This window comes from Puntigrus tetrazona, chromosome 14 (assembly GCF_018831695.1).
Source record: "Puntigrus tetrazona isolate hp1 chromosome 14, ASM1883169v1, whole genome shotgun sequence".
NCBI lineage: Eukaryota > Metazoa > Chordata > Actinopteri > Cypriniformes > Cyprinidae > Puntigrus > Puntigrus tetrazona.
The window spans coordinates 24,128,717-24,150,302 of record NC_056712.1 but is presented as its reverse complement, the minus strand read 5'-3'; the positions used below and the strand labels follow the sequence as shown (position 1 = coordinate 24,150,302).

The 21,586-nt window shown below is 38.7% G+C and overlaps 1 protein-coding gene across 5 annotated transcripts in view; it reads right to left on the bottom strand.

Annotated features, from left to right (window-relative positions):
• drp2 (dystrophin related protein 2) overlaps window positions 1-21,586 on the bottom strand; it is a 109,047-nt gene that overhangs the window by 60,295 nt on the left and 27,166 nt on the right. For 3 of the 5 annotated variants that reach the window (XM_043258033.1, XM_043258029.1, XM_043258027.1), the window contains exon 2: window positions 14,661-14,804. The exons of the other annotated variants lie outside the window; for them this stretch is intronic. The gene's annotated coding sequence lies outside the window, so the exon portion shown is untranslated. The remainder of the gene's footprint in view (window positions 1-14,660; window positions 14,805-21,586) is intronic. 5 annotated transcript variants of the gene reach the window in all.

Here is a 21,586-nt window from a genome sequence, read left to right as displayed (position 1 = left end):
TCTATGATATTGAGAGCGCAGGCTCAAAATGAATTGACATTCAGTACTACAGATGAGTTATTTGACAATGGATCCCTGAATAAAACTGCCATGAATACAAAGTCTTCAGATTCTCAAACTGTCTTCAGATCAGTTCCACATCTGCCTAATGAACAGTGGCTGTCTGTCACCCCGCAGAAAGCTGAGCTCTAGAGGCCGTTAATAAGGTTAAGGAGGGGTGGTAACATATGTAGGATTCTGATGAGATTAGTCTGTGCTGTGTAAAACAGATGACAGCGCAAACATTGCAACTCATATCAAAAGAACTAGGTCTCTGCTTCATGTAAGACCGCCTGAGAGCAAAACTAACTACCGCAGAGAGAGGCAATTAGAGAGAACTCATTTAAGACTTCAATCAAGACAGTTCATGTAGCTCTTTGTCCACTCTGGCTGTAAACTCACATTGGAAAATTGAGAACGGTTTACTGAGCGGTAAAGATATTGAGTGCGAGTGGAGGTAAGTGTGATTAATCTGCTGAATTACGCATACACTGTTACACGAATTGGCAGATTGGTTCCCCTGTGACACTCTAACATCTTCTGTCACGTGTTTAATGAATTCGTAAAAGGTTATACCAGTATGGCTCAGATTTCCAGCTAAAATCAGGGGGTAGGAAGTCAGAAAACTAAAATTGAGTTTATATTAAATTTATTTACATACAGAATCACTCAGTCGCCGGATATGTCCCCCTTCACGACATTTTTGTATTTGCTCATTTTTAGACTTCGACATCAGTGATCGGACTCGCCAAATTTCAACTCCTTTAAAATATTTTAGTAAATAATTCTATTCCACAGTATAGACTCTTTTCCACTTTAGTATTATTACGCGTTACTCAGTTAATTTATTTTTTTTGACATTTGAAAACCTCTAGAAGAACAACCGTTTATTTCTTTCACAATTATTAGTTTTTAATATGTTTAAATTACAGTATAACACACATCCGGACATTGCTGGAAGCATTGTGATAATGAACTTTAAGCAGAATATGCAATAAGGTATACAAAAATAATGTTTATTTCTATGCATGAATTACTCTCAGTGCAATATGGAGAACACTGTTTTTATGATGTTTTGATTTTTTTTTTTTTTTGCTGAATTTAAAGGTTTCTTATTTTTAATCATTATTCCTATGGCGTTTTAATGGTTTCAGGAGAATGATCCAATGAGATTTGAGAGCAGCTGCAGACGGGAAGGTCTTTGTGAATAATAACTAACAGCAATAATTAAACCAAAAGTAGAAATTCCGTCATTTACCCTCCCTCATCTATCTTTCCAGTCCCGTATGACTTTATTTGTTCTATAACCCAAAAGGTGAATTTTTAAAAATATAAGGGTTGACTTTAAGAAATACATTTTAAACAGCATTAATATCCAAAAAGTGGCACTCCATTTTAATCAAGTTCCGCAGATACACAGCATTATCCTATGATGGAAAGTTACCTTTAAACTCTTGAGCATAAGAGAGCACATCTGACTGAGCTCGTCTTGTTTCTAGGCGACAACGAAGCGGCTTCTCACAGATTGTGTTTGTATGAACATCCTCTCATATCAGCCCACGTTTCTCTCTCCGCTAATTTCATCTAAGCAAATATGCGTGTGTTGTTTAAACCTAATTAACAAAGATGCATACATGGACACTAAACGCACTCCTCCTCTGCCTCTACGCATGGAAAAATTTGATTAATACACCACTTAACGTTATTCTTATGAGGACCAACTGATCTGTAAAGCAAAAACTCTGTCCAGCAAATCACCAATTTAGCAACCCTTAATTACAACGGCAGTTAATCAAGCCTCTATTGTCGGATGCTAGTATTGATGCTACATGATTTGTGGTAACGCTTTAGAATAGGTAACACTTGTTGGTGAATTTTCCCTCAATAAATTCTTAATTTGCTGCTTATTAATCGTTAGTAAGGGGGATACAGAATAAAGTCATGTAAAACAAGGAATTAATCAGTGCTAATAAATGGCTAGTGTTCTAGTAAGATGCATGCTAATAAGAGTGTAAATGTAAAATAAAGTGTTACCTGATTTCTTTACAGTGATGGGTGAAGTATGTGACACAGCAACAACGTTGTGACGCAGCAGTCTACATCCGTAGATACAGATGGTTATGTATTTTCACACAAACGTTATCCGTTCACCTAAACGCACACACTCCAAAGTCACGGCTGACACTGCGAATAATAAGGAGAGCTGAGGCAGATCGGACTACGGCTCATTTGAAATCTGGGAATCTCATTAAAAGTGAGAGAAAAGGCTTTTGACAGCCTTCTATGTGACATCTCACCCTCTCCTGCTCGTCCACGTGGGCTGCCCTGTCAGCCGTGTCACTTCCTGTTTGCAGAATTAGTCACTGAAATTCTATGAGACGGGAGTCAGGTTGACAGCTTGTTGTTAAATAAAAAGCCAACCGTAAATTATTAAACCCCTCTGATTTTTTTTTGTATAGTCCACCCACCCAAACTGCCGTCGTAATGGGGTTCTAGCCAAGAAGAAATGCTTCCTAAATTATTTTGACTCAGTTGGAGCAGGAAAATCAATGGTGATCAGATATGACAAGATCCATTTGCGAACGCAGACGTTACCTCGTATTCAAGGTCCTCGTGGACCCGAACAGCACTAAGAAGACTAAAAACGAAAGGGTTTTAGATTCAAAACATAATGAAGATCAATAAAACGCATCATCTGCCTTTGTTTAACACGGATATCATCATGTGAGCCGTTTCACGATGACTCCTCATTCAATTTGCAAGCAACGCCAAATCAACCAAAAATCTGATTAAGATATTTACATAAATCTGAGACAAACAGAGCAGCAGGCAGAACTGTGGATAAGAGAGAGAGAGAGAGACAGCAATAAAAAGCCAGCAACATCTTTCTCACCTCTAGCACGAAAGCAGTCGAAAGTGCCAATCACTTGAGTCACAAAGCATGGAAATAGAGAGCCACGGAGCGGACGAGGCCTTGCCTGGACTCAGCGGGGGGTTGATGTATCGCTCCAGTTTCGTTGCCATTCTCCAAACTGAACAATCACTTAATAGCAGCCGGGTTCAGGTCCTCAGCTTCATTCTGCTTAAGAGGGCACCGAATAAAGCAGGTCTGAAGCTTGTATTTCACAGCCATAATTGGCCTGTGCCAAGAACACAGAGCACTCTCACAGGAGGGGGTCCGGTCTCACTGTCTGCTCTGAAAGTACAACTCATTTCTGAATTATTAGTGAGAGCGGAAGCAAAATAAAACACAAAGAAGTAAATGCTGCAACACATGCTTATATTCGAGCAAATGTCTCTTTAGAAGCAAAGTCCATGTCTATTCCCCAAGCATAATTAAGATAGCACTAATGAGCAAGAGGTTTTTCCCAGCACCATGAAAATGTTTTCTTCGCTTTTTAAATGAGCTATGTATTCTGGGCCTAAGGAAATGAAAGATTAAGTACTCAGCTTCAGAGGTCAACAGAGGCCGTATTTAAACTGCCATCGTTTCAGGCTTTTGCATCTGTTGCTTTGATTCTATGTAACGTATGAATATATTCTTACTGAACGCCAACATAGTTTCAAAAAAGGTCAGTTTCATTACACATGCAGCTGGGTCATTCAGTATCATCTTTTATAACACTTAAAACCTTGAATTCATGTGTTACATCAAAAAGATGTACATGCATGTGTGCCTTAAACAGGAAGTTGTTCCAAATCTAGGAATTTTCTGGTTTGTGTTTTACAGCGTTGTACTATTTTAAGAAATCTGTCTTGAGAGATCAGCTCTTGTGAAAAATATTTAACACTGTCATTCAAAATTATATTACATAGGAAAAACTATTAAATGGTGCTGACTGAATTTCATACATTGGAGGTTAAATAAGTACACTAATTATTTAAAAGCATGAAAATTATTAATTCACGCTCACCAAGGATGTATTTTATTCAATCAAAAATCTGTAATATTGTGAAAAAAAAAAAAATCACAATTTTCATAATGTTTTCTATTTTTTTTTTATCTGTTTTTCATTGTAATATATTGTAAAATAGAATTTACTGTGATGGCAAATCTGTATTTTAAGCAGCCATTACTCCATCACATGATCCTTTATCATGTTGGAATAATGGCTATATTATTAGTATTAATATTATATTTTATAGTATTAGCTATATTTTTTTGTTATTCTTAATCTATTCAGTTTGAGACCATTTTTGGGTTACCTATGCAAATGAACTCTCCATACATGTAAATAAATACATATATATGCGTTTGAAATCAATTTTGGGCCAAATAAAGTCTGTGAGGCACCTGTTGAATGAGGAAATACATGAACACATTGCACGACATAAAATATGCTTGATTATACACTTGCTAAAATAGTACAAAGTGTGCATATATTCTTTCTGGCAACAGTTATGAGTCCAGAGATGGTGGGTGCTGATGTGGGCCGTGTAAACTTATTCTAAGGAATGGTGGCCTTTTGGATACACAGCGTGGGCAGAAACAAATGAGAGAGTGCGGCTTGCATGACATTTTACCACAGCGAGTCAATCCACATCCCTTACTGTGAGGATCTAATAAAAAAAAAAATAAAACTTTTATTACTTTGCATGCCTGTCAAATGAACAATAGCATCATTTCAGAGAGAGACTGAAGGCTGTGTTATTTTTCATGGTGGATTGCAATGACATTGGAGACTCATGATAAGGTAATGATATTTCGCATCGCAAAATGGCATTGTAAGACAGCTCTTTCATGAGTTAATTAAATGAGAAAGACTGTCTACAAGAGGGGCTGTGCAAAGGGAACGAGAACAAATATAATGTTCTTTAGGGAAATGTTAGGCTAGATTCAAGAAAGATGTTGCTATCGACAAACATAAAACATATGTAAATGCACATGTCTTTTAGCGAGGTACACGTTCGGTTTGGATGGATGAAGCCTGTCATTCTTCTGTCAACATCTTCACAGGAATAAACACACAACACGGTGAACAATGAGATTAAGCTTGAAGCATAAAAAATGTAATTGCTCTGGATTCACACAACCAAGCTAAACGTAAACAAACAAGTCGATCAAAAGTTAAACGCTTATACGGATACACATACTGTACGTTCAAATGTTTTGGATCAGTATGTTTTCAAGACAATTAATATTAATCTTATTCAGCAAGGATGCATTCAGTTGATCGAAAGTGTCAGTAAAGACATTCATAATGTTAAAAGATTTTAACATTTTTAAATACTTTAAATAAAACTTTCTATTCATTAAATCCTGAACTCTGAAAAAAATATTGGTTTTCACGGAAAAATTCAGAATCACAACCGCTCAACGTTGAGCACCAAATTAGCATATTAGAATGATTTCTGAAAGATCACGTGGAGTAACGGCTGGTAAAAATTCAGCTTTGCCATCATGGAAATTAATTACATTTTGCAATATATACAAATAGAAAATAGTTAGTAAATATTCCACATTGTTTCTGTTTTTACTGTATTTCGCTTTGCCAAGCATAAGAGATTTCTTTCACAGCATTAAAAAATCATAACATTTAAACGGTAGTGTACAAATATCTCTAAATTCAATATGAGGTTTACTTTTGGGAACAATCTTTTGCTTTCGGCTAAATGTTTTCTGATAATCTAAGCAACGTTTCTTCTGCATATCAATGAATTTCTGAAAGAAATGTTTAATCAAGGGTGCTGAAGTGTCGTTCCATATTGTTCCTGCTCAATTTAACCCCTGGTTAGGAAATTCCTTACAATGTGCATGAACTAATTAGCATCGTATCACATTTTCTGCAGCACTGTGCATGCATCTTGTGCTGACTTCATCGCTATCCTTTGGGTTTCCATTCATCTGCGTCTTTTCTCCTGCAGCGGTCCGATTTAATGAGACTGACCAAATTTTGACATAGACACAGCTGTGAATATCAAATGCAGAGTATACACTCATTTCAAATTCAGGCATCTTGTGGAAGAGAAAAAAAAAAAAAAAAAGAGAAAAGGCATGGAGCATTTCAAAATATTTCAAATTTAAGTTGACATCTTCCCTTCAGCACTTTTAACACTAGTTGTCTGAATTACAAATTGACAGATTTGTATGCTGGGTTTACATTACATATGGGATTACTTTTAACACAAAACAGAACTTAGATATTAAAACCTGAAAAAATAAAACAGTGAAAATTGGTCTCAAGGCTCAGGCTTTGCAGTTTGAGGTGCTCGTGACATGAAAACAGGATGCAGAATTAAAAGAAAACCGAGCAAGAAAACTTTTGTGGCCTGAGGTGAAACACAAGGTGAGAACTGAGGGGTGGTAAACAAAGCACTGAAAGATACCCGTTCTTGCATTCTCATCCTCATTGCTTCCACTGAAACAAGAAAAAAGAGAGAGACAGAAACTGCCAGCTGTACCTTAAAAAAGTGACAGTGTGATATATTGTGACTGCGCTGGCGGAAATTTTAATTACCCGCTGTAACCTTTGTGTCACTAAGATATATCTAATCCAGCCTTGAACAAAGCTTCATTCGGCAATCTCTTGTTAGAGTAAATGAAAAAGACAAAGTTAATTTAAATATGGTGTTTAGAGTGGAGGGAAATGAAAATGAGAGAGATATAAGTGCAGAACGAACTTTGAAGTGGCGAAGTACTGCCCGCCTGAGGGCAGCTTGCATGTTGCCCCTCCGCAGCAAGGGTTAGTGTGAGTGACTTTGAAGATCACAGCGATGCCAGAACAGTCTGTGTGAGCCTCGCCAGCCACAATGGAAGAGAAAAGCACTGTTTCTCTCTCCTTCCGTCTTCTTCCTTTCATTCTGTCCCTCTACCATCCCGCTCCCCCACTGCATCGCTCGCAGGTCCCTCGCCCTCGACAGGCCAGTACTTCTTTTCATAACTTCACAACTTCTTTTCTTGCCTCGCACGGAGTACCCAATACTTGTGCTTTAATTCTACAAAGGCAAACCCCACGGGACAGGAGGAGTTCAGTTTAGTGCTTTACTGAAAAAACGTCCGTTCTGCCATTATCCAATCATCCTCGTGCTATTTCGAACCTATTTGACTTCTCACAAAAGGTGAATTTAAGAGTATGCAGTTCACTTTATTATTTAATATAAGAAAAAAGATGGACTGGGGCTGTCAAGTTCCAAAATGACAAAAGAATACACTATAACGTATTAAAGTGATCAATACAACTCTTGCGCTGTATTCCACATCTTCTGAAGGTGTAAGACCCAATGTAATGAAAATCCCACTTTGACTTTGAGCGATTACAAGAACGAGCAGCAGTCATGAACAGTTGTCAACCTGGACCACAAATCAGTCATAAGTAGCACAGTTATATTTGTATCAATAGCCAACAAAACGTTGTAAAAATGATTGATTTTTCAATTATGCCAAGAATTAGGGTGTTATGTAATAGGAAAAGTAATATGCATTGCTAAGAACTTCAGCTGGACAGTTTTAAACCAATTTTCTCAATATTTAGATATGCACCCTCGGATGCCAGATTTTCAAATAGTTGTATTTCCTATCCTATCCTAATACAACAATAAAAAGCTTATTTATTTAGCTTTCAGACAATGTATCTCATTAAAAAATACTCCGTTTTTTTAGTGCAGGGTCACACTTTATATACTAACTTTTGTTTTGAGTTTAATCTTTTCATTGAAATGCTTAATCTAGTTCACTGCAATCCCCAAAAGCACCAGAAGTCAAAGCAGACTGTATTGACCATCGGTGCCAATGGGTTTTTTTTTTGTGAACCCTAAACGATTTGTATGCAAATGAAACAGATGAAGTTCAAGAGTTCATTCACCGACTCATTTGCCTAAAGGTATTTTTCACACTAAAGTAAAAGCCTGTCATCACTAACTCACTCTAATGTCACTCCATTGACTTCCACTGTATGCACAAAACCATTGACACATTTCCCCAATATTCCACTGAAAAAATAAAGGAACAAACTCAGAGTATAAATCTGTAGGTGAACACCTTCCTTTTAAATTTAACATCTTCACAAGATAAGAACTTGTTTGTCACATAAAGGTATCGTATGACTTCAAAATACACCGAATATAAAGCTCATGCCATATATCTTTAGGTGCTTTATGGTCCTTATGAAGCTTGAAAGCTCTACACACCATTCATTGTAAATGCATGAAAATATCTGAGCTCTGAAAGTGCTGTGTATTGACTACGAATATTTTTGCTGGTTATGTGAAAGAAAAGAAAATAGCATTGGTAACTGTTTTGATAGCTACTTACAGTATTCACTTTCTCCTAGCGTGTGCAATCATAAGCACGTAGTGAATCCTTCTGAACCATTCAAAACCTGATGTTCCACTTCCCATTTTCTCCTTAAAAAATAGCTTGTTACAAGAATTCCAACAATGCATAGGCATTACTATTTTCTATAGCATTAAAATTAAGAAGTGCCTATTCTTTGCTTCCTTTTTATTAGACCACAAGGGTATCGCAGTTGCTACAGGAAGTGTTCCAGCTGATTGAAGAAACTGCATGTGATAAAAAGGCAGAAGAGCTCACATACATTCATGTTTGTCAAGGGATTCCACATCTCCCAGCTCCAATCCCCTAGCGAGCCTCCTAGAGCTTTATGATTCAATACACCGATCTCACCATGTCAGGAGTCCTAAAAAAACAGTGCGGTAGAACTGGCTCCTCAAGGGTAAACACATTCTTTTCTCTATCATTGGGCCTGAGGCAGACCTGTCTAAAAGAACACAGTTTACATGAACAGCTCTATCTAAGACCTCAATGGTAGTGGCCAGAAGTGGACTTGCTTTGAGCAGCGGCGCTGGATACTACACTTCCGTTCCCCAGTGTTTGCGGTTCTCAGGTGGGCACAGTTGACAGTGACCGGTCACGGCATGCTGCCTGGCACCATTACGGGAAGCCATCACACAGCAGCACGATGGGAATTATTTATGGCCCAGAGGACGATGGCAAAAACTGGAGCTTGCCCTCTGGGTGCAGTGTGACAGGCTGCTAAATCACCATCCTGCTGCAGCCTCTAACGCAAGCGTAGCCCCGCAGAGCTCGGGAACTCCGCCACGCCAACCACAGTTGACTGAATTACCACCCCCAAGAGAAAATACCAAGATGAATTCATTCATTAGGGTGCTGTATTCCTGATAAAACCCCCGAGGCCACAAGTAGACCCCTCGCAAATAACAGGCAACGGCCCACATTTCAGTCGAACACGTCAATGCGAAAAGATCGCTAGGTTAAAAAATCACCATGAGACTGTATTAACTTGTTTGTTCAATTTCCAGAAACCACATAAGTTCTTCCGCCACCACAGGTAGAGCTGTAATTTATATGCCGCCATTCGTGTGTGGGACATTATCCCTCATGGGGGGCCACTAAATTTTACAGCCTTCCATCTGCTGACAGGTTGAAGTGGGAAATGGTGAGAATATTTACCTAATATTACCGCGATTGATCAGTTTGCATGCCATTTTTTATCGTTGTGTGGCTCTCCTGTGCAAATTCCGCACATTCTAACATTTCAAGAAAAGTCGTACAACGTGGCTGAGCTGTTATTTACGAGTATTTGTGTTGATAATGCATATAAGGTTTGTGACATTAGAGAGTCGGCTCTCCACTAGAGTATCACTCGTGAATGATTTATCTCTCCTTTAGCATGGGCTATTACTGCTGCTCCCAGACTCCAGCTAGCAGCTATGCGACTAGTAATTAATTCTGGTTTCTGCAAACATCCTGGTTCTTTGATGAATTAGCGTGACTAAGTTTGTGGGGTCATTTAATTCGTCAACAACTACCCCGACTGTATTTGTCACCTCCTAGACACGTGACGGCACTTAAAATACTCAACCTCGCTCAAGAGTCCCCTTTGAATATTCAGCTGTTCCAGAAACAAATCAGCAAAAAATAATTAAGGGGTTCAATCAAGTGAATAATTACATTGATTGATTCATATGAGAGCACACTGACACTTCAGACTCACGAAAGGAATACAAGAATGCTTAGGAACAAGTTAATGAAAAGACAAGGTGCTCAGCCAAAAAAGGAAGGGGAAAAAAATGGCCTCACATGGAAAGGCCACGTTTAATAGCTCCTAACCCCTGGCAGGGATGTGAGCTAAGCCAAAATAAGGCTTGGTTTGCACCCAGCCTCAGCATTTTGTGGAGAGGATTAATTCTATCATAATTAAGGGTTTGGTTGTGGCTTCTCTTGAAGCAGTAGTGGCTGTGCTTTCTCTTCCTGAGTGGGTTGAATTAGCCTGAGGCTCAGATGTTTAGTCTGAGACTCTACAACCCTTGGCTGTGACCTACCACTGAAAAGCCCAGCGTGATACAAAAATCTCTTTAAAAAGATTTTGAAAACATATGTAACAGCAGTTTCCACCTATTATTTATACTGCATCTCTAGCTTTCGAATGACCCAAATATAAGGCAGATGTTGAATCATAAAATAATAATAATAGTAGTAGTAATAATTTACATAAATATATGTGCAGAATGAACTGCTGAGGGGTATTTATCATCATCCTGAAGGGATCACTTTTGCAATAATGACCAGCAAGGACAATGTTAAAATACAGTAAATGCAGATATGACAAAAATGAGTAATTATTCCAAAATACTTGACATCAGCTATGCAGAACAGAGTTCCCTGTAAATAAATGTAAATATTCAAGTTGTGCATGCGCAAGCAAAATGGATGCTTCACGATTATTTTAAGATGATAGACTTTGCTATAGTATGCCAGTAAGAAATATGTAATAGGAAACATCAAATAGATTTCCAACCAAGTGTAATGTTTTGCACAGTTAAAGAATATTTATATAACATTTATATTTGTTTCAATCTAAACCTTACACCAAATTAGTTGTCAGTCTGTATGTGCTTTGTAGGCAGTTCTAGTTCCAGCTATTCACAAATGGAAGTGCAATACAAATGCAATCGTCTAGAAATGATAGTGTTGTTTAAAACTGTAAACCCATTTGATTACTGTGACCCAGAGCCAGCTCTGAATGGCTCGAGTCAGTTGTTGTCACAGTGCTTTGGTTATACTGCAGTTCTGCAGGTTTAGTTGTGGATTATAATGGATCCAAATAGACACGCCAGCTAATTAATGTGACACAGTAAAGACTCGTTTTTTTTTTGCAAGTTAAATCTGTCACAGCACCACAGCAGCGGTCAATAAAGTAGCTCAATTTGCGCAATTGTAAAGTCTGTTTTCCCATGCTGTAACACCTTTCTAACTTGTTGCTACAGGGTCAAAGACTTTCTTTGAAAACTGAATTAGGTTTGCATCAGCTGTAGAATCATCAGGATTGCCAGAGTGGAAAATTGAGTAAAGAGACCTAGTTATGGATGCATGAAATTATGTTCAAACACTCAAGCGCTTGACAGACATGAACGCGAGACTCCTTGTCATTACGTTATAATTAGGCTGCATACTGATCAGGAATCATACCATCACACTGATCAAATCAGATTTGACCAGTAAAGATTAACTTCAATTTTTTTTTGTGAATGCACAATTTGGATATCAAGAGGAAAAAATGCTAATGAATTTGTGTAAATCTGTCATCAAAAAAGGAGGCAAATGTCGGGCAAGAAATAGAGCAAGCATCTGTCTTCAACCAAGAAAATGTCATGTTCTGTTAATCTAATCTGAATGCCTGTCCACTGACGTGCAATTAATTGCACACAAGCGCATCCAGCTTGACTTTTGCTTGATTTCACCCTGACATACAAAGACACACTTGCTGCAGCGTATTCTCTTACAAATTGCTTAGTGGGTGCCCACTTTAGAGATCTACAGATAGCAGTAGAAATATACCTTAACCGAATGTCAATGAACCAACTCGTTTGAACTCCTTTATGTGTCAACAGAAGTACCTACTATTCATAATACTGTACACAAATAAACAAATCTTCCTCCCACACTCGAGATAAAAGCTGTGTCAGATTGTGAAGTATTTTGAACCCCGTGCTGACATAGGTAGGGAAAAATTTGAGCATCTCCAGGTCTGCAGGCTGCCACCTTATGTCTCTCTACGTCAGAGACACGCACACACAGCCTCAGAGTGTGTGGAAGGGCAGCACTGACGCCACATTAGCTCAGCTTCACTACAGGAACGGGGGGAAATATTCACAGAGAACACTCAGCTTGTTAGAAAAAAAAAAAGAAAAAAAAACATGAGGAGAAGAAAGGGATGTGAGTGCTGTTGATGAGCAAAAGGAGAAGAGAGACAATATGACAGGACGTGTTTGATTAACACTTACTTGTTTTGACAATCATACAAAGAATGAAAGACAAAAAAACAAGAGCTTTATACTCATCGTCAGCTCATCATCATTATTTCATAGGCCAATTAACCGGTTGATATTTGGCCATTTTAAGATAAATAGAAAAATGCAAATGCATCATTTATATTATTACTCTAATGTTGAAATAGACTAGGAATAAGCTAATCACAAAGCTAGAGTATAAAGCAAAAACTAAAATAAAATTCTGGCCGATAACAATGCATTTTGGCTGATAACCAATAAATGGTTGTATAATGTCATGGTTTGTATAAACAGATTATAATATGAAACATTACAACCTGAAACCAATTCAACAATTCAGATTACGATAAAGTGCAGTATTACAAAGGGTATTCATTTTGAGACTTCCTAAAGATTCCATGTTAATATGTATTATCAATGTTTTTAAACTATTTAACACAGTATTAGAAGACAGCAAAATGTAAAACTAAATGTAAAAACAGAGGAAATTTTTAGGCACAATTAAAAATCCAATATCACCTGACACAGATAAATAATAATAAAGTAACTCGAATAATGGTACTGATATTGTGCATGGTTAAAAAGCATAATAATGTGCAACAACTTTATACTCTAACAACAGGAAGTTTCCAATGATATTCTAAATAACTAAGAGTGACAGAGAGAAAGACAGCAAGAGGGAGAGAGAAACAGAGCACACATTCAGCCAACGGTGAGATCTACAGTTCCACTGAGTGCACTGCAGACTGGAGGCAGAGCTGTTTCCTCAAATGTCTTGGAGGACAATAAGACTCAAATCACACAGCTCTACCTCCAGAGACAGAGCTGTCTCAACAGCTATAACAAAACACCACCTTCTCCTAAAACTTGACGCATTTACTAACAGTAAATCGTGTCCACTGATAGCACTGCTTATTTGCACAGTTTACATGTGTCGTTTTAGCAGCCGTTTCACTGAAGTAATTATGCAAATCAGGTAATGGAGCAAATGCACACGCGAAATCTGTGCTGGATACAATGCGCACAGAACAATTCTACATTTTCCATCTTGCACAAAAGTGAATAGGGGCTTCAAACTAGCCACACAGCTGCTGTGAATATACCTAATACACCATTCAGCCCCCATCCTGTGTGAACGCCTTGAACCCGAACCCACTTTCAGCATACGCCATTCACAAACAAACCATCCCATCACTCACAGCAGCTCCAGTCAATCTGACTCTGTTCCTGGATTGTACAGCCTCAGAGTCTCCTGCAGTGCAGATGTGTGTGAGCTCCGTCAGTTTAAGCCCAAGATAAGGAAGGATTTACCGGCAGATAGAGAGTGATTGACACAGCTCATGCAAGGTCAGCTCACCTAAATGAGGGCTCACAGAGGAAATGTGGGTATTCAGTCTACCACAGAAAGCCTGTGAGTAAGTGTGTGCTCATGTCTCTGTGTGTGTCTATGCAAGCCGGTGAATTGTGTGGGTGGGATGTTCCTGCAATCTCTACATAAGCAATTATCCACACTTTTAACTATTATGTTCCCCACTGGAGATAAAAACTTTACTTTTACGTAATGTACAACACAGGAATCAACATATGCAATTAACAATTGCGAACACAAAGAAAATGTTTTATTTGTAGCTTTTTAAATGTGACAAGTCACACCATAATATCTGAGTTCTTGTTTAAAAGGTCTGACACAAGTGAGTAGAGCAACATAATGTGACCAAACTATCCCAACCAACTAATTATTATAAAAAACAGATTCAGGTAGGTGAATCTGTATCTGAATTTGAGATATTTGAATTGTGTAGATGGATAGACAGATAGACAGACAGATAGACAGATAGACAGATTTCCCAACACTAATAACTGCAACATAGACTGAACAGGAAGTTTGCAAAAAGTGGAAAAAAGAAAGAAAGAGGTAAACTCAATGAAGCCAAAAAGTCTTGTGTTAACAAAGTCAGTCTCATGAGATTCTGCATACTGGGCTTCTGCATACTGGGTAAAGCATTCTTGAAAGACTCCAAAGGCTATTGGCTTAGTCACAAAGGTCTCTTCTCATAAAGAGTGTCCTTTGAAAATTCACAGGTGACTTGTAGCCAAGCAGGCAACTCTAAAATGACTGATATTCCTTTCAGTCACTTGGCTTTGAAAGATGCACAAATAAAAACACAAAAACCTCTGATCAACACCCTGGAGATTTAAGCAGAGCCTCATTGGCAAACTGGTCTGGAGGAACATGCTCAGTCTGAGAAGCCTCAGGAATGTATATAAACAGACTAAAGAGGGGGAAAACTGATCTATTCTCACCCTCTCTCAAGTGAAGACGGCTACAATTTGCACTTGAAATTAATTACCCAGCTGTGAGGACGTGATTGACGTGGCGGCAGGTTCCTGGTGTCCTAGGTAGCGTGGAGAGGAGGCGTTCTCCAGAAGCTATAGGAGCAGCCAGCAGAACGATATGGAGAGAAGCAGACCTGGCAATTTGGGTATCCTGGGACCTACAGGAAGAAGAGGATCATATCGTCACCCTACTGCCAGAGAGAAGATGTGATAAGAAACTGAAGCAAATAGAAAATCAAACAGATGCTCATTGCTTCCCCTTGAAACCCTTGGATCTGGGCTGCATGCCAAGACGAGGACCCACAAATGAAACTCAGCCCGGGATACCAAGCTCTCCGGCTTCTGAGCTCGACATGATGCTGCTGCCCAGGCCTCCTAGTTGTGCTAATCTGGCTAATGGCTAACCAGCGGAGGCTCCCTTATCAGGGGACAGCATGCTTTGTCCGCACAATCCCAACAGCCAGCCGAGCTCACACATGGCCGATGGCGGGAAAACGAAGCAGACGGAGTGCGAATGCCAATGAGTGTCGCCGGCCAAGCCGAGATTTCATTACTTCCTGGACGTGCTCTCGAGCCACAAACAGCTCCAGGCTGGGCCCGAGGTCTGCCACCTGTGCCGAGCTCCTCTTTAATCTCTAAAGTCTACTCGCCGTCTGACCTTTACGGGTGTCGATGGGCACAAATCCTATTTCAACAGTGGACAAGCGACAGAGTTTCAGCTACGCAAGGCCTACGTGAAGATGCCACTCACCCACCAGTCAAAGTACAAGGGTGAGCAAAAAATTCAGAAGTTCAGATCCATAAAAGTTTAATGTTCAGCTGGCTTGTAGTAACTAGCCAAGGCAATGAGAGCAGATATTTCAGAGCTGTAGCAGGCATTCATAATTTACATTATAGTTTTTGCTGAGAGTCTCTCTATTTCCCGGTGTCCCTGTTCCATGTCATGCACACAAGGCTGTGGTGTCACTTAGCTGTGTATGAATGAACTGATATGTGTAAGGGCTCTAGAAACACAGACCAAATGAGAGCAAGAAGCAGAGTTCCTGAACTTTTCCTCTCTTCAAACTGACAAGTAACAAGAAGCCATTAATTTTAACATCTGAAAGAAAAAAAAATCTATGCTTTTATGTCTGTTTTACAATACTGTTGGATTTCCTGTATGTTTTCTAATTTACAATTGAATCTGTCCTCTTTAGTGCGATTTGTACTTTGGTGTATCTGAGACTGCAGCTCTTAAAGGGATAGTGCACCAAAAGAATTCTGCATTTTCATGTTGTTGCAAAGCTAAATTACTTTATTTATTCTGTGGAACACAAAAGGAGATATTTTGAATAACGGCTCTGTTTTATTTTCTTTTTTCCTTTTGCCATAAAACTAAATTCAATGGGGTTCAAAACAATGACTAAAAATGTCTTCAAGGAACTCATTTCAGCTGAATGAAAGCAAAGACGATGCAGATGAATAGAACACTTTTGAGTCGTTAAGTCATTACAATTCAAGAATTCCGAACAGTTTGTCAGCGCCAATAACCTTGTGATTAGTGCACCGACATATAGCGCATAGAACTTGCAGCAACCCAAATTCTTGCCTCACTTCACCCAGTGTTTTCCTGTCTGGACCGCCAGTTATCTCCAAAACAACCTTGGACTTAAAATCCTTAAAAACTCTTTAAAAATATCTTCTTTTGTGTTTCACAAAGAAAATGAAGGCATTCAAAACTATAGTTTGGAACTACAAAAGGGCGAGTAAATGACACAATTTTTGCCTGATTTTTTAACGTACACAAAATCCGTGAGGGAAGATATAACTTAAGGACTCCAAAGTGTCCTGTTTGCCTCCGATCCATCCGCAAGCATTCAGCCGGCTGAATCAAGAGCGTTTTAAAGCCCATCTGCACATTCCCACCAACAAGAAGTCTCAGGTGACCTGCAAGTGAAACTCTGAGAAGGTGGAAAAGATGGAGACAGTATGACAGAAAGCGAATAACTACAGTGAAAAACACTCAGGCTGTGTACCACCCTGCACCAAACTCAGTCGCAAAGGACCAACAGCATTTAGTCACGAACCACACAAACAGAGTGCTTGTCACTTTAAGTAGGACACCATGCTGAAGTGCATTTACCACACAAGCTAATCCATCATTCACCGTGTTAGCTCCTCTGTCATTCCCTTTGCGCCCTGATAATGAACCATTTAGTCGGTAGGAATTGGGAGCGTTCGTTCAGATAAACTTCAACATGGCTTCAGGAGCATGAAATGCTTTTTGATGGAGGGTCAAATCACATCAGCTTTATTTATAGCGGAGACTGTCACAAACCAGGTTTTATAGGAAGCCAGATTGTTAACAAAAAAAATAAGTAATGGTTGTAAGTAAAGGTACGGCTTTGTCCTGAATGGATCTACTGGATGTCACTCTATTTACAGATTAGAGTATATAGCAGAGGGTAATGTAATTAAAGAACCTCCCAGTAAGAACACGTAATGTACTCTCCCATCAGCCAGCCGCTGAGGGAAACATAGGCTAGAGTGTGCATTTATGTCAGTGAAAGAGGCATACAGAAACAGAAAAATAAAAAAACAGAGAGGAAGATAGAGGTAGGTTGGTGGAACAGTCAGTGCAGCTCAAGAAGTGCCTCCTGCCACTCTCACTTACACAAAGCCACGTCAGCGTCCCCAAGGTTACCATCTGCCTCTCAGCAGAGCGAGGCAGCTCTCCACGATCCACACTTAATCACCGCACAACCTCTTAGACACTCATTTCCTGTCTTTGTCAGAGGAGGCTGCTCCTAACAGAGGGGAATTTTCAAAGTGCTGATACTCTCAATGGCCGTCTTACTCATTACAACAAACCCGAGTCTTCCCGTTCACTCCACATTCTCGCTCATTCACTTTATTTTAACTAGCCATCGGCATACTGGAATCAATTCATCAAAAGCTTAAGCAGCTAATTAATTGAAACATGGGAGAAACGAGAGCAATCTGGGCAGGGAGAATAGATTAGGATAGTATGGCACAGAGGTCCTGTACTGTTTTTGATTACAAAGGTGTCATTAATGTGTCATAATGCAGCATGTTACATTATAAAGTTGGAGAGAGTGACATTTAGCAAAAAGTCTATGCTATTTATGGTGTTGAAAGTGTGTTTTTCTGAATCAGTCTTATGCCTAAGGTCTCTGAAAATAATGGTAGAGAATTCCCTCTCGGTCTGGCTGCTTCCTCCATTCCAAGTTCATTTTCAGGAGGCATGTTATTTCTTTGTTATCAGTTTCCAGAGAAAATAAAATATGTGCATATTTAGCATCGTGAGACCTCTGCAGTCAAGCTAGCCGCCTCAGTACTGCTGCACAACAACAGGCAACCCACATTAGTTTGTGTTTGCACCAGTGGTCCAAGATTTGAACAAAAAAGTATATACATTCAGTACTGCTGCATTTATATACACCCACCATTACTCTCACAAATATGTTTTAATGCAAAAAAAAATAAAAAAAACACAGAACTATAAAGCCATCATTACCCATCTCACATAAGATAAAAGAGAATGATCTATTAACACCAAACCATTTTATTGACTCAAATGCACCTCTCTTTAGTCTTTAAAAGGCTTCTTCACGGCAATGTCTTCATGACCTCCTCCACTGCACACACAATGCAGAAAGTGATTAAATTAAGTTTTGCACACAGAAATGGGGCCTTACCAGAGGAGGTTAAGCAAGCAGAGGAGCCTGAGGTGTGACCCCCCTTGACTTATGCACTTTTTTACCGCAGTCTGGAACCAGCTTGGCAGGATACAGATTTACACCAAGCTCCAGTATACCCATGCGGCTACGCTACACTGCACGCACAAAGAGAAAAACATGAAAAGCTCAACGGAGCCGAGTAATGAAAGATTATATGAAAGATTAGAGGACTAGCTTTATCATCCCAGATTTGCTCAACCTTTACAAGCTCTGATGTCTCCATAACTATATTGGAGAGGATAACGGTACGATAGGCCGTCATCTCTATCACTGACACCAAACAGAGCATAGCAGAGGACAATAATCAATCCAGTCACGTTGATATCCCCCATCTGAAAGCTATGAAACTCAATTGTGAATGTTTATGGGCTTTATTGTATAATTATGATGCTGCTTCATGTTATTAAAAATTAAGATGTTACATCTTGGAATCCGGTTACCACAAACATGGGTGTTTAATATGATTTCAACAGCATTAAAAAGCGCCTCGGTGACACCAATAACGCGAACAACATTTTATTTAATTGTCATCGTTCTATGATAAAATTAACGAGTCTTAAAACAGTATGCACTACAGATCCTTTTGCAATTTCATACGAGTCGAACTTAATTTGAATATTCAAGGAATGGTGCACAGTTACTTCATTTGCATATTTCTACCATGCGCTGATTGTACATTCCAAGTCAAAAATATTATAGTAATACTGCAAGTGCTTCCAAGTTCCCCCCATTAAGTAGAGGCACATCTCAGAGCTGTACATTTCCTCACGTCTCACCGCAGAAAGAGCCCATCAGCAGCGTTCCAGCAGAAAAAAAAAACAGCTTTTATTGGTCTCAGCCTCTCTGTGGATTTGTGCCGTGATGGTCTTGATGGAACAGGGAGGCTGATGGCCGCATCTTTCCACATCTAAACTCATGCCGCCAATAGATATGGGGAGAGTGATGCACTTCAATGTGTATACAGCCCCATTATCAGGCCTGTAATCACACTTTCTTTTTCCCTAATGGAGTTTTGGTCGACTCTGTGAGATTGTTCTTTCTTTCAGGTCGATGGGAATACATCATGCTCATATTCTGGGTGATATTGATCTAGGACTAGTCAATAATGCCTTTTGGGAGATAAACAACAAACCATACCAACACATGTGGGAAACTGATATGTTTGTTAAAAGGGGAGACTCTAGGAGGGAGGCCATGGCCAAATCCTTTGATAAATAATTAAACACAAACATAACCCAAACAGTAAGGTATGGATAAACTATAAAAAGGCATCTTAAGTGTCAGCTGAATTACGCTCAGGTGGCTTCCATGTACAAACATGAACGCTCTTCGATATAAATCAAGTCAAGGTCTTGCATAATCAAAGTTATTGCGTTATATATTACATCTTGTTTAGCAAATATGTACAGTATCTTGTACTATAATTTGATCTCAGATTTCCGATTAAAAACTGTGAGTGGAAATCAAAGCCTGGAGTGCTATGTAACTGCGTTGAAGAAGCCATAAATCATCTATGTTTAGATAGTGTCTTTTGCTAGAAAGGAAGTTAAGGGGTACGTTTGGTCTGTCCTCATCCATCTGGAGGCTTTGGACCATATGACAGCACACATGGCCCAGCTTCTCTCATGATGAGCTGACGTTTTAAAACAGCAAAACTGAATTTGTTACTTAAACTCACATGTACCAGCAGTAAAAGGGAAAATAAAAGTATTTCAGTAATGTGTTTCAACACATGTAATACTTTAAAAGTAATAGCAGAGGAACAGAGGGTCTACACTTATGCTTATTATCTCTCGAATAGGCTACTTTTTCTTTGAATCTGATGAGTCAATCGCTACATTCTGAAATCAAATCACAAGACTCCTCTGCTTCGCAAATCACCCTGTTGGGTTTATATTGCAATACTGACTGGATGACTGTGCATTATGCCTTATTCAATACTGCTGAAAAATCATTTCCAAGAAACTGTTTCCTTTTTTTCCTGAAAGTCTCTTGCCTGAACTTTCAAGAAATCATATTTTTCCACCACAGGCAAAATAATAACAGGGCTGTAAATGCTGTAGAAATACAGTATCACCATAGGGGAGTGCGCTTATTGATTCTTAAACTATTAAGTCCAATACAAAATATTTATTTACAGAAAAAATATTACGTTGTCACAAACTCTTAAGTGCTACAAATTTTAGCCCCATCAAAGTATGTTTAGAATTCAAATATTTACTATAACAGGAATAGCTGTAACTATATTGGTAACTATTAGAAATTCTAGTGGCATGACTAGTGGCATGTTTTGTGTGACTTGAAAGGAAACACATTTTTTTTAACAAAAATATTTGTAATCCATGTCATTTTTTTTTTTTTCATAAAACACGTTTTGTGCCAACCTTGCTACATTCAAAATGTTTCAGGGTTGAAGGTCAGCACAAAAATGGCTAATAATGCTCTTAACGAGCAAATATTACAGCACTACGCCACATTATTTACAGCCAATATTTTTACGCTTCGAGCCAAGAACAATATTTTGTCTGTTTAAAGAAAAAAAAAAAAAGTTACAGCTTGACTATGCTAATATAATTCTAAAGATTATAATAAATATATTATGAATCTCATTTGAATCTATTCGTTTCCTGCAAACAATCATGGAAGAGTGAAATGAAGGCGAGACATATTGAAGACACTTTAAACAATGAAAAAAATAAATCAAAAACAACTTATTCAATCAAACTCTTAGATATTTGTTAACTCCTGTTAAAAAACATCACAAGGCAGAATGTCATGTTAGGTTTGAGAGTCACTATGAGTCACAAGCTTTTATCTCTGACGCATAACTGAAATGAGTTATGGAGGAAAAGGTCACTAACATTCACACTATATATACTACATACTAACATATGATTACAGTGTTCTTTAGCAGTTTCCATGGGGAGACCAAGACCATTTCCCACAGTGGAAATAATGAAATCTAGTTGATTCTTTGTCATGGCTATAAAAGAAAAAAAAAAGATCAGTTTGCAAAAACACGCATATTCATTTATTATGGAGAAAATGAATCAGAAACTTAGCAATCATGGTTACATCCCATCATTCAATAGGCTAAAGAGACTTCAGCAGTACCTTAAAAAGCTTTTGGAGGTTAAAGCTCCACTGCTCTTCAAAAACAAACTGCACTTCTAAAATATGCCTGCGTCACAGCGCTAAAG